Genomic DNA, 14759 nt, shown 5'->3' with positions numbered 1-14759 from the left:
CTCTATGTGTATTCTCTCCCCCTTGTTGTGAATTATGGTATGTCCTCTCTTGTATCTTTTGTTGATAATGTTTGTATTTTCCTTTAAGTATTTGTTATAGTGTTTTGGTTGTGTGGGTAAGACATTTTTTTGCCCCTTTTCCTCCTTAGTTATGGTGTTTCTGTCACATCTAACTGATAGAGAGAATTTTATATTTCAACTATTTCATCCACCTGAATTCCTATTGGCTGAATCCTCTATCCCCCAACTGCCACTACAAGCCACCCTCTATTTAATTTTTGTCCTTTTTTCCTTGTATATTTTTCAAAGGAAGCCATGGACCTTCTTCTATCCTTATTTCTTGATCCATTTATTTGTAAACCATTTCATTTATGGAAAACATTATAGCCATCAATGGTTGTCATGAAACACGTTAAGCTCCCTTCAAATCCAGGAAACTTCCTTCATCAAACTCTAAAATTTGTGTCCCAATTCACAAGCCTTTTAATTATAATCAAAATATATGAATTATTTGCAGTGAGGGAAAATTATCTTGGGGAAGCTACAATGTTCATATCATGAGACAAGAAATAAAAGGAAATTTCTCTCTCCAAAGGAAGTAAAATTTGGCAGTGTCACTCTTGGAGATAATGCATCAACTACAATAATGGGCAATGTAATAATTCGCCACCATAACAAAAAAGCTAATTTTGAGGATGCATTATTTGTTGAATCTTTAAAGAACAATATTCTAAGTGTAATTCAAGTGGTTTATAAAGGACATGATTTCACATTCAATTCTAAAGGATGTGACATAAGAAAAGTATGCTATGGAAAATTAGTGGCAAAAGTAGTGAGGACTTATGAAAATGTATATTTTCTTACAGAAGGTAAAGGAGAATATTTTTACATGAGAGTGTTATTATTTTTCATCTTATCGGTAAAATATAAGTAAGATACTACAACATCTCAAGTTTCATTAGGAGGATGGGAAATTTTGAGTGTAAGCTACAAGAGAAGGATGATGAAATAGGAATTTTGTAGGATATGCATGAGGATGATAATTCAAATATACTCGTATTGCAAAAAATGATAGAAAATGCAATCCCTAGAATTGAAAATTCTATAATGAAGGCCACAAAAGAGAAAGAGAAGCATGCAAGCCCAAAATTAAGGGAGGCAAAGAAAATGAAATTGCATTTTTATGCATGCACGTAGGCTTTTATTTTCATTAGGTTAAAGAAATTGAGGAAACACCAATGTAAGATGACTAGGAAGCATGTACATTGTTGCTTATATTAAATATAAGCCCATTACATCTGAAAAGATGGAAAATTTTCATTGATAGGCATGAATTAGTAGCTAATAGTAAAGTGAATGGTGAAATTCAATTGGCCAAAAATGAAAAGGAATGAGATTTGAAAATAAGAAGAAGCATTAGTTAGAGGGGAGTTTCCCTTTGATGTTAAAATAACTAAGTTGTAGAAAAAAGGAAGCATAAAAATAGGGGGAGTGGTCCCAATAAAAGAAGTAAAAGTAAGTTCAAACACAAGGAGAGTAGTCTAAAGAGAAGATATACATAGGAGGAAATGTTGCATGGAAGGAAACATCAACACAACCTTGACAAGGGGAGCCTAGTTGCAGAAAAGGAGAAGTGATAAATTAGAGGAATTAATCATTTTGATGTTAAAATCTTAGATGGATACATTGTAACAAAAATTAAAAACAATAATTTATCATTCATAGATCGGTGGAATATGCAGAATAAGGAGAGATAGCATATAGAGAGTGTAGTTGCAGTTATTAAGATAATTTGCAGATACAATAAGATTGCAGTCACTAAGAGAGATTGCAAATAGGGGAAGCATTGTAGAAAGTAAGAAAATTTGTAGACAAAATACAAGTTACAGATAAGGAGGAACATAGGTTTAGTGGGAAAAGTTCCACGCACAAGGATAATTGGAGATAAGGGGATTTATATAGTATTATTGTAAAGTTTAGTAATATATTCCATCAAATACAAAGGCGTAGATTATTGGAAACATTTTTGTGTTTGATGTAAAATACAGGGGTAGACTACCTATATCTGATATAAAGATTGGAAAATGAAGTTTGTTGGAAATAATGTTTTGGGACTTTTAATGACCCATTTGGATACTCTATATTTGAAATAACTTTTAATACATTTATCTAGATCAAACCTTAAGATAAAATATATGGTTGTAAAGGATATTTTGGTACCTTTCCAAAAGTATATGGCATTCCCTACAATTATATGAGAGTAGGAGATATGAAATATTTTGTCAATATGATTCAACCAAAGTATAAATAGGATAACTCAACTAATTTTACAAGTCGTTACCATAAGTGAACATAAAATAACTCTAAACAAGGGGAATATGAGTTCATTTTAACACCAATTCATCAAATAAAATATAAGAGGTCACAAGAGAAAGTTAGGAATAACTTTTGGGGTGATTCTTGAAGTCTAAAGGTGGAAGAAAAAATGTGATTATGGGGCAAATCAACAATGCGATTTTTCGCTATAACTTTCCTTCCCTCAATGTCATAAGTTTTAATATCATATGAGACTCCATAAAAGTTATATGTCATATATGTTTACGGACTTCCCACTCTAACTCATCATTGAAGTTTAGTTTCCTCTAAATCCTCTTATTCATTTTTTCCTTTTCACAAATTTCCTTCTTTCACACTCCTCTATGTGATAACTCATTTTCTTATTTGTAAACAAATAAGGGAATTTAGAAAATGTTTTGTTCCAATTCATGAATGCACAAAATTCCATACATACTATTCCATGAAAATATTCACATTAAATTGTTTCCACAAAACCATTTAACACATGTATAAGAGCCATCATATCAACCTCTCGCAAAGTATCCATCAACCCATATACCTTCATTATCACTCTCTCCTCATCATAAATACCTCTTGCGTAACTCCCTAGCTTGTGTTGGATTTTCTATGAAACTCGTGTTATGGTCGTTCGAATGAATCACGACACTAGTGAGCTTTGGCATAGTTAGTATAGTTCATTACAAACTACAATTTAAATCCTTCAAGACCCATATTCTACTATAATTTTTTCTTCTGCATCCCATATCTCTTACTCCCTCAACACCCACACCCTCTCTTGGCCCCTCCTTGATACCTATTCCTATATGTCTATTCCTGCCTAATCATGTCTATTCAAGATCTCTATCATGACCCATTCTAGCCTTTCTTCTATCAAGCATACTCTATGATAGCTAGAAAGTGGAATTGGTGACCTATGCTCCTCCTCACTAACCTAGCATATTTAATTGCAAATCTTGGCAGTGTGACTAGTAATGGTGATTTATTAGTTCATCGTCAAGAGATTACTTATCAAATTGTAGGATGAAAGTGAATAAATTAGGCACCAACTGTGAAGACATCAATGTAGTTTCATATCCAAATCTTATATAGTTTTCCTCGTCTAGGAAATTTGGTTCTTCTTCTCCACCTATGATGAATTATACTCTTTTATACCTCAATGAAGTAGCTCTTGGAAGCTCTTCTATAACTCTAGATTCCTCTAGTTTTTCTCTCTCCGTAGACTAACAAAATTTTTTTCTTTTGTATTGATGTTGTTGAAGTGTGTAATACCCCTTCATTGTTGTAATGTTGTTTCTTTGTTTAAACTAAGTTATGTTGTTGTGAATGGCGGAAAATCCATGAAATACATCGAAATTCTTATGTAAATAAATAATTTGATTAATAAGTAAATAATTGGATTGAAAGCACTTGGGAATGAGACACTAGAGTACAAGATTCTTTCTAAAGAAAGAAAAAACAAAACAAAAATCTCATTAGCAAATGAACTTAAGATAAATTTTCCATGATAAAGATTCTAGATAAGATTTAATGGGTAGGAGAGAAAATCCATTAAACCACTTAGTTGGGGAATATGTTAAGCTTGGATAAGAATAAGTCATTGTAGGAGAGGAAAGGGGGACTTAAAAGAAAATCCTAGGCTAGTGGTGTTGAGAACCACAAAAGTGCAACACTACTAAAGGAAAAATTGATCATGGAAGAAAAGTATACTTTATATATTGAAAGGATCAATAGGGGTTGTTGATCTCTTTGGCAAGTACTCTTAGCTTGAGGGGAACTAGAGGTACAATTCATGGTTGCGTGGCTAGTGTGTTCATCAAGTGCAATTTCTACAGCTATTCTGGTTAGGAAATTTGTGCATAATGATATGTGTGAATAACTCAATAAGTATTATGATGCATGCAGTTATACATATATAAATATATCGTGCATTTTAGGGATTGGTATAGAAAATGATATATTTTGATCCAGTAAATATTTTGGTAAATATCTCATGTTGTGATAAATAACATGTTGGTGAATGACATAACCCTGATATTGAGTAGTGAGTTAGTAATTAATATGGAAAACCATGGGGCATGATTTTTGGAGAATTTACGTTAACTAATTCTAAAGAGTGGTGAAGTTTCTATGCAAAATATTAATTATCTTACCAAATTTCCAATGCTAATTAGTTCGAACATTTCTTTAAATGTATTTGTGATGGTGGATACTAATTCGATGCATAGTGTGCAGAATAGCTCGTAGGACTATCTATTAATGAGAACTTACATTGTGTCCAGGTTAAAAAGGAAGGAAATTTAATGAGTTCGATGATGTAAAATTCTGAATTCATAGGAAAATAAATTTAGCGAGTGATCCCGAGAGCAACACAGAGGAATGCATAAATTTTGGTGTCAAGAATGAATTTTGATAATTAAATAACAGAAAAGGAAGAAATTATTCCAATAATATTAGCGTTATAATGGTGATTGATATTAAAACTAACAGTAAATTATGTATATAAAAGAAAAAACAAAAAAATCTTAGGAATTATAGGAAATGCTAGTGTGAATGTATTCCAAACAATTATTGATATCAAGACCACTCGAGGAATAGAAGGAAAAAGGATTGAAACTATTAGACCCATTAGAAAGGAAGTGTTAACTAGTACAAATATGTAAATTTCCATACTAACAGAGTCAATAAGGGAGTGCTTCTAATAAAAGACATGAATCATACCAAATAAAAATTAAAAGATGCCATAAAGTTTGTTAGGAGGTTAGATGATCCCCTATGATGATTCCTCGGATAGAGATAGCGAGAGTACTGAGAAGGATATGAAATTTAAGATTTTAAGAACCATATACAACATTGCAGTGTTGTTACTTGAGTAACTATCATAAACGCGTGATTTATTATCGTAAACATATGAATTACTAGTAGTAAATCTAGGCATATAGAAACACAATCTTAGACAGAGTAGTTTTACACTCTTTTCTTTATTCTATATCACATACATTCCTCATTTAAGAGATTTATGTTTTTTTCTTAAGCAAGAGACAGTCCTTCTATTAAATTAGGTAAAAAAATATTTTACACATGTTACAACATATGCCCAGAGGCACAAACTCCCTCAAAGGGGAGTGAAAAAAACCCAGAGTACCAAAACAAATCCTCCAAAAATCAGATAGAGACAGGGCCAAGACTGCCCTAGAACCAAGAGCGGGCCAGTGCATTCGGGGTCCGCTCCCCAAAACTAACCAAAGTTCTGTCTTCAAACAATCTGACAGTCAAGAAACAACCCGTGCAGGGGTGAAGCCTCCAAAAAAAACCCTAAATTTTCCCGATCAATGCTAACCGCTGATCTTCTTTTCCTGATCCAATGGCTGGAGTCCATATCGCGCGGCTTAAAAAGCCCACTGAATACCTCGCGATGAAGGCAGTTTGCTTTTTCGGTCTTCTGCCATGTGTAGCTTCCTGAATGGAATCACTGGCTCTTCCTTAAAACCGTCTTTGGTTTGGAAGGCACCTGATGAAGGTGGTAAACCATTAGTGGTTTTATTTTTTCGGCCCCACCAACATGCACACCAAAAGATGACCGTTGATCTTCCCTCGCCAGATCTGATGGCCACAGACCTAATCGGACCACACACTTGCACATGAAAACCCTAAAGTTGCACGATCAATGTTGACCATTAATCTGTTCCTTCTGATCCAACAGCTAGAGTCCATATCACACAGCTTAAAAAGCCCATTGAATGCCACGCAATGAAGGTGGTTTGCTTTTTCAGTCCTCTGCGACATGCTTCTTCTTGAGTGGAATCGTTGGCTTTTCTTTAAAACTATCTTTGGTTTGGAAGGCGCCTGATGAAGGTGGTAAACCATTAGTGGTTTTATTCTATCGACCCCACCAACATGCACACCAAAAGGTGGCCATTGATCTGTGCTCTCCAGATCTGATGGCCACAGACCAAAACAGACCACACAACTGCTCATGAAATACCCAACGATGTAGGCGGTAATCATTGTCCAACCACCTCCACACGTTGCCTACTAATGGCATCGCTTTTCTTCTGGGAAAACTTCTCCCGGGTCAGAGGTTGTGGGTTGTTTTGACCCCAGTAATTTCTTCCTCTGACGCCTTTCTCTTCCATGGAATCATTCCTCTTGTGAACATATATCTTCTGTCTCAATAACTCACTGTGCATCTCTGCTGATAGGTCGTCTGAAGTGAACTTATCCATCATTTTCATGGAGTGAAATTCTGTCTCTTGATTTTTCCTGATACTGCTATCAGTCGCTGAGGGCCCGGGATGAGCATCCCTCCTTCAACCTGTCATCCATTACCTCCTCCCACCAGTAGCACTAGGCGATATACTTGTTTCGTACCACCTCATTGGTAAGCCAATCTGCAACTTTATTGGCTTCCTTGCAGACATGCACCAACCTAAGAGTTCTCAACATTCTTAGGTGTGCTTGGATTCTTTGGTAGACTTGCAGAAGCCGCCAGTGTTCTGAGATTTTCTCTGGAGTAGCACCATCATTTATCCTCTTCAGTGAGTTAATGACTAATTCTGAGTTAGCCTCAATGATGACATTGTGAATGTTGTACTTGAGCATTATTTCCAGGCATAATTCCATCACCATGAGCTCAGCCATATTGTTGGTTGCTTTTCCTAGATAACTGTGGAAGATGACTTGTATGTTTCCTTCCACATCCCTCATGACCCCTCCATATCCTGCTTCTCTCGAATTCCCTTTTGGGGCCCCATCTATGTTAAATTTTAAAAAGCCATGTGAAGGGGGTTGCCATGAAGACTTTCCTGCTGAGGTATTCTTGTTGATCTACATAGAACCTTGAAGGGGATGAACCTTGAGCTCTAGCTTCTCTAGTATTCTGGCCTCTCTTTGTCTGATGGGTTTGACAGTAGCTACACCTCCCACGATATGAACAGTCTCTTTGAGTTGTTTAAAGATCAGCTTAAGGATTCTTCTCACCAGAATCACTTTATCATTGAAAATATTTTTGTTGCACTCCTTCCAAACATTCCATATTATGAATCCTAGGGTCAGAATCTAGGCAGAGTTAATGATCTCATTATCCGAAAAAAATTTCCACCAATTCTTCAAAGTAGTACTGATGTCATTTACATTTCTGTCTGTCTAATTGAAGACTTCTACAACCCAATTCCAAAGGATTGTAGCGAAAATGCATCTATTCAAGAGATGATTTGTGGTTTCTTCCTGATGTCTACATAAGTGACATCTTGAGGGGCCAACAAAGCCTATTTTTCTTAGGTATCCCATGTCAGAATCTTGTCCTATTGAACCATCCACTTGAACAGTTTGACCTTCATCCAATGAGGATAATCCTAGAGTTCTTTCCACGTCTTATCAGTGTTTGGAAGGTTAAGCCCTAAATCTATCCTTTTGGCCTCCTTAAGGTTAAAGAGACTTGCCTTGTTCTTTCCCCATCTTAGTTGATTGTCCAAGTTTGATTTTAAGATTTGCATCTTGACCATTCCACTGTAATCTGGAAGTTTCCATGTTCTCTATTTCCCATTGATCCTTGATTGGTCCCAATAGTCACTTACCCACCTTAATCCTTTGTTGATGGTATCGGTGTGAATGTCTACTAATTCTTCACTTCGGAGATTGTCCCCTGCTGCCAATTATCCTCCGAGAACCAAGCCATATTTCCATTTCTAATCTCCCAAAAACTGTGATTTTGGACTAGGGCCCTATTCTCCCATGCCCTATTCGAAATTGCAAAACCTTTTACTTGTCCTGTCATTCTGATTAGGTTCTTCTCCTGCCATTCTCTTGCATATTTTTGCTTCCATAGTTTTTGCCCAGGGGACTTGTATTTCGTTTAGCCATCTCACCACATTTTGGCACCAAGAAATCTGTTAAGAATTCCTCGGTCATGAAGACCCAAGCCACCATGGGACTTAGGTTTGCATACCCTGTCCCATGCCATAAGGGCCCATTTCTTCTTTTCTTCACCTTTCCCCCAGAGAAAGTCTCTTTGAATGTTTCTTATATTAGTAATTACACCAGTTGGTGCCGGAATGGTAGATAGCATATAGATAGGGATACTTTGGAGGATAGCCTTAGTTAGAATCAGTCTCCTTGCTAGATTTAGTGCTCTATTTGTCCATTTGCTAATCTTATCCTTTAGCTTATTAAGAACAAGCTCCCAGATATCGTTGTATAGCGGTTTGTCGGTGAGAGGAACTCCCAAGTACTTTGCAGCCAGTGACTCCCTTTGAAAGCCCAAATTTTGGAAATATTTATTTGAATTGAAATGTTAGTATTGAAAAATAAAATATTTGATTTAGTAAGACTTACCTCTGTGCCTGTTTCCCTAGAAAACTCACTCAGAATCTGTTTGAATGCTTTGGTTTCCTTGACAGTGGGTGTGCCTTGAAGCATAGTATCATCTACAAATTGCTGATGTGTCACCATGTCCCCACCTTGACTGAGTCTCAGACCCTAAATTCTCCAATCCTCCTTAGCAGCTATGATTGCTCTCCCTAACCCTTCCATCATTAGAATGAAAAGGAAAGGAGAAAGAGGATCGCCTTGCCTGAGACCTCTAGAAGGCTTAAAGGTTTTGGAAGGAGATCCATTAAGAAGAATTGAACAACTAGTGGTGGTAACTAGCGCCATAACCCATTTAATCCAATTGTAATCAAAGTCATAGGCTTTTAATATTGCTCTTATGTACAACTAGCTAAGTTTGTCATAGGCCTTTGCTATGTCCAACTGCATTATCATTCATGTATGTTTGTTGGTAATGAGTGAATGAACCATTCCATGTGCTTGAATTATATTATCTAGAATTTGTCTTCCTTCCACATAGCCTGTTTGCTCCTTTGACACTAGGGTTGGGAGGAGTGGTTTGAGACAGTTGGCAATTACTTTGGATATAATTTTGTATACCACATTGCATAATGCTATATGTCTAAATCTGTCTGGAGAGGTGCCCTTTTCCTATTTGGGGATTAAGGCTATGAAAGATTCATTGAGCACCTTCAAGACTGTCTTAAATCGTCGAGAGTCTTCCACTACCTCCAGGATGTCCTATTTCACTATCCTCCAACAAGCTTTGAAAAAGTCTACTTTGAAGTCATCCAGGCCTGGCACTTTCCCATTGTGCATCTCTTTCATGACTTCCTCAATTTCTTCCTCTGTTACTGGTTTGTTGAGATTGTAATTATCTTCTCTAGTAACCAATTTAGGAATGTACTGAGTAAATCTTTTCATAAACTGGTATCTATCTTCTGAGGTTTCCTCAGCAATTTTCTGAAAATGCTGGACTACAAATTCTCCATATCTTCATGAGTGTTTCTTTCTATTCCATGCTGATCTATAAGTTTCACAATTCTATTGTTGTTATTGTGAGCTATGGTGGATCTGTGAAAGAATTTGGTGTTTCTCATCCCTTCTTTAATCCAATGTACTCTCGATCTTTGTCTCCAGAATATTTCCTCTTGAAGACATTTGTTGTCGCACTCCTGCTGGAGTGAATATGCCATCTCTTTCCTTTCATCTGTATAGCCTTCTGTGATAAGAATCTGGTTTATTTCCTTTAGTTTGTTTTCCACATCTCCTTTAGCTTTGAAGATGTTACCAAATTCCTTTTTATTCCACTCTTTGAGTCTGCCTTTGATGTGTTTGAGCCTATAGTGTAGAAGGAACATCTTTGTACCTTGAAGGTGTAGCTCTTCCTTCCACCATTTTTCAATGTTTGTGAGATACGAAATCTGAATGTGTGAGCAAAAAATTCTCAAACCTAAAGGGGTTTTTCCTTGGTTTACCAAAAATAGAAGCTTCCAATTGGATAGGCCAGTGATCTGAACCTCCAAAACGTAGTATGAGCACAGTAATGCTACTTCCCCTGAGAGGAATTTCCTCTGAAATAATAAATCTGTCCAATTTTGAGGCTACTTGGGTAGGGCCCCCTCTTTTGTTATTCCAAGTAAAGATTCCATTGCTTGTTTCCATATCAACCAATTTCATATTGGTGATGAAGTTCTGGAAGGCGACTAAGTCTCTACCAAGTGTTCTAGTTCCTCCTTTATTCTCCATGAGTGATTTTGTCATGTTAAATTCACCTCCAAGAATCTAGGGTAGAGTTGGGTATCTCTTCTTCATATCCTCCAGTGTTGTGAGGAGTCAAAGTTTGTCCTCCATTGGTTGCGGACCATAGACATTGGTGATCATGTAACATTTTCTATCACCCACCGGTTGGAAAATCAGAAAAAGGTGATGTCTGGATGCCTTCGCATAAATCACACCAAATTTTTGTGGATCCCATAGAGTGAGAATTCCACCAGTAGATTTATTTGCCTTAACTTTAAGGTATTCATATCTATTTAACCATTTGCTATGTTTTTCGTGGATCCTTTCCACTGAGCATTTTGTTTCCTGTATCAATACTATGTCAGGTTTTTCCTCTCTGATCCTGTTACATAGATTCCTCTGTTTTCTTTTGCTCCCTAGTCCTCTAATGTTCTAGGTTGTGATTTTCATTGAGGTGGGGTTTTAAAGGAGTAACTGGAAAGGTCATTCATCCTTCCTGAGTCAATCATGAGTTTTCCACACTCTAGCAATAGTTCTTTCTGTATTTTTCTTCCCCTCCTCTTACCTGGATTTTTTGTTAGTTTTCCTGTTATTAATCCTATTCAGGAAGTCCCTTTATTTTCCTGGTTATCATGTACACTTTTGACTCCTCCAGTTGTTTGATGTGACTTGTTAAGGAATATTGTTAGACCTTGTCCACATCATCCTAAGGGATGGAGTTTATTCCCAGGTTTCCTCCTTGTTCTAGAAACTCTTCTAGCTCTAGGTTCTCCCTTTCCAAGATCTCCTTTAAGTCTTAGTCCTCTGTACCACTTTCACTTTAAGTCATTTCCTAGTCTCTTTCTATTTCAATGGTACTCAAAGGGTCCATCGTGTGTTCATTCTGTTCTTGAGTGAACTCCAAGCTGGTCTCTTTTCCTTTCCCCCTTGCTATCTGATTCTCTGTACTCTCTTGATCACCTTCATCTACTTATTTTTCTCCTAAGATCTCAAAAGTGTTGTAACTTTTTGTTTTTTTATCATTCGCAATAGGCTTCTTTTGTGTCTTCCTTCCCAATCCTTTTCATTTTCCTCCTACTTTGGTGAAACCTATCTGGTCTTTCCCTTTGTTGGTGTTTAGGTTTTCCTCCCTTCTATTAGGAGGACAGTCTCTAGATAGGTGCCCATGCTCATGACATTTGTGACATCTGAACGGGATATGTTCATAGTCAACTGTTTGAAGCCATTCCTCGTCATAGACTTCTAGAAGGACTCCTGATAGATCCATCTCTACACATATACAGACATAGGAGGTCTATTTTCCCCGTAGAGTTGCCTCTGAAATTTTTACGAAATGACCTAATTTATTGCCTATAGCTTTAAAATAATCTAGCATCCAGTAATATAAAGGTAAGGAGTATAGTCTAATCCATACTAGTACCAAAGTGATGGTTTCTCATTATGGTACGAAGTTCATCATCCATGGCCGCATATAGAGACCAGTAGCTGCAAAGAAATATGGTCCTCCTTCAAAAATCCTCTCTATCTTCCATGTTCGTGAACACCACTGTAAAAAAACCTTTGGATCCAAGATGTATATTTAACTCCCCCTTTGGTTTCTAGTTTTATTTTATCCAGGTGTACAACACTTTCTCTGATGGCCATATTCCCATAAATTTGCATATGATGGCATAGTCTGCCATGTGATCCCTGTGTGCTTGTACAGCTGGATCATTCAGAATAACCCAAGGCTTAGTTATGATCTTGGGTTTACAGGGGCCCATCTTGGCTCTGTTCTCTCTTCCCTGACATCTGTCTTCCGCTTTCTCCTCCTGACGGTCTTCTAAGTTTCAGTGTTTTCTGTCTTGCCCTCCAAGGGTTGTGGAGCTTTGTTCTTATTCCCTCCTCTCCCTCTGTTTTCTACCATATTACTGTAGGAGGGAGTGGAGCTCCCTCCTCCCTATGCCTCCATGGGCACCTGTTGCCCTCTGTCACTCTCTTAGTTAAACCCTAGAACCCTCTGCGGAACTAGAAATCGCCTCTCCTACCCTCATGTAAGAGATTTCATTTCTAATAATAAAAATAGTAAATGAAGAATGTAGTGGCATGACCAGTATAATAACAAAGAATTTATACAAACAACATCAAAATTTTCATTTTCTCTTTTTAAAAGAGAAACTAGGATTTAACATATAGTCATAGGTGCCCTCGTTTTCAAGGAGTCATGGTGAACACAGAAAAACGTACACATAGTGAATGATTGTACATCAATAACAGTCCCAATGAGCCAATATCATATTAAAAGTATGTAATATTCAGCAAACCTTTACATAACCCCTGAGGGTTTAAATTATAAACAAAAATACACTATCTGCTGCAAGTCGATGGTGAACCGAATCTAATCATCGATTTAGAAGAATTGTTATTTTCAAGCTTTACAAATTAAAGGGGGGTCTGTGTGGACCACCGAGTTAAACACTGATCTATTGAGATAGTCTCAATATCAAGACCTTGGACATCCGTAACAAGCAACAAATCATATGGCAGCTAAGGAAGGAACCAACCTGCTGCAGTGGGAACAATGATTAGCGCTTGCGTATTTGTCACTTAGGAAACACACATATAGTGGTCATGGGGGGGAAATACCTGCAAGGCAACCAACAATGATTTTAGGTGAGGGAGATGCCTAAGGAAAACCACTAAGCAAATTATAGAAACTAAATGCCAAATTTAAGGAAAAATTTTACCTGTATACAAATCAGTTGGTTAAAAAGGGTAGCCCGCCATGAGTATGAGAGTGTCGAGGAGGAAGCTACAATAAACCAACAAAACCCAGTTCATGAAAAAAAATATAGGTAAGTGTAAGAGAGAAGCACTAGAACTTAGTGAAATACATGAAGGAAAATACAACTTGGGAATTTATTCATTTTAACCTATTGAGGGAAAAGAATAATTGTGGACCCTTGCAAATGCACATCGTTCTCTCTCAATGAACCGAGTCTTGATAAAAAATAAAAAAAACAATCAAGAAACCCCATTAGCATAGAAGGGGGAATGAAAGAGTATAACAAGAAATAAATGGCAGCAAAGCGAGATGTCTTTGCTAGGAATGAGGGTGAGACCCACTGAATCTAACTTGGGACCTAAGGTCCTAGTAAATAGCAAGAAAATGTTGGTGACATTAACAAGGTTTCCCACATGAGTAATGCCCTTCCAGAGGTACAAAATGGGGTGAGCGTGAAACCCACACATAATTGCAGTGGCGCTTTCTAGTAGAAACTCTAGGCGCAAGGTAGAAAAAAGAAAATAGAAGAAAAATTAAACCCCTAGTCTGATATTGTTGAACTAGCGTGAAAGAAAATTAGGAATGGAGAGGAAAATAACAATTGCACCATTCGAAGTTTCAAGTTATCACCATACTTATAATAGAAGTGAGTTTCAACTTAACTGACAACAACAAAGGTGAGGAATTTCTACAGCACGGTTCATAACCCAGCTGCGGATTTGAACAAAGGGCATAACCCCAAGCAGAACAAATGACTCCATACATAGAAATGACAATTGAAATAGAAAAGTGGTGAGAGGATAGATTTAGGGTTTGAGAGGAGTAATAAGCACCACTGATTAACCAGATATTTATCCCCATTGTCCACACATAAAGAGATTAACATACCCATGTGTATTTCACATGGGAGGGGTGTCTGTGAAAGTGAAAGATTTTCTCACCATTTACCAAAGTCCATACATGCCACATGATAAGGTAAACCCTTGGTACATGGGGTAATGGAGAACCCGATTACAATATACCTAAATAATACATGGTGAATAACCCTAAGATTAAAAAGGACCTTCATGCATATTTCGAGTTCCATAATAAATGTTACTGAGATGTTAGAAGATGTTAGAATAAGTGAAAGTATTAGGGTAATGACATAATAGTGCTAATTTGATATAGACTTTAGAAAAATATATGTACACCTATTGAAAAAAAATAGGAGAGAGAGGCTTCACATGACAGGTAAAGATATTTTCCATTATAAATTCTTTTGTATAAGAATAGAAGAATTTTATAAATGTTCTCTTTTGTAAAATAGACAAGAAAATGTAAACCTAAGAAATTGGTTTATGTGAACTACTGATTCATGATTCTATAACTACTAAATCATAAATTTAAGGCAAAATTGACTAAAATTCCTGAACAGAAAATAGCAAAAAGTGCCTCGACTACTGCGTGTGGATCTGGATGGAGGGTCTGGTGTTGGTTGTTTTTATATATTTCACATTTGGATTTCAATAAAGGAAAAAGGACGGCACTGTATATATTTTCGCTCTGATACCTTGTTCGAATGATGCTC

The sequence above is a fragment of the Pinus tabuliformis genome, chromosome 7 (assembly GCF_031772625.1).
Source record: "Pinus tabuliformis cultivar Carrire ecotype Pingquan chromosome 7, CPIR1, whole genome shotgun sequence".
Classification (NCBI taxonomy): domain Eukaryota; kingdom Viridiplantae; phylum Streptophyta; class Pinopsida; order Pinales; family Pinaceae; genus Pinus; species Pinus tabuliformis.
The sequence above is the reverse complement of the archived record's forward strand: the minus strand, read 5'-3'. Positions refer to the sequence as shown.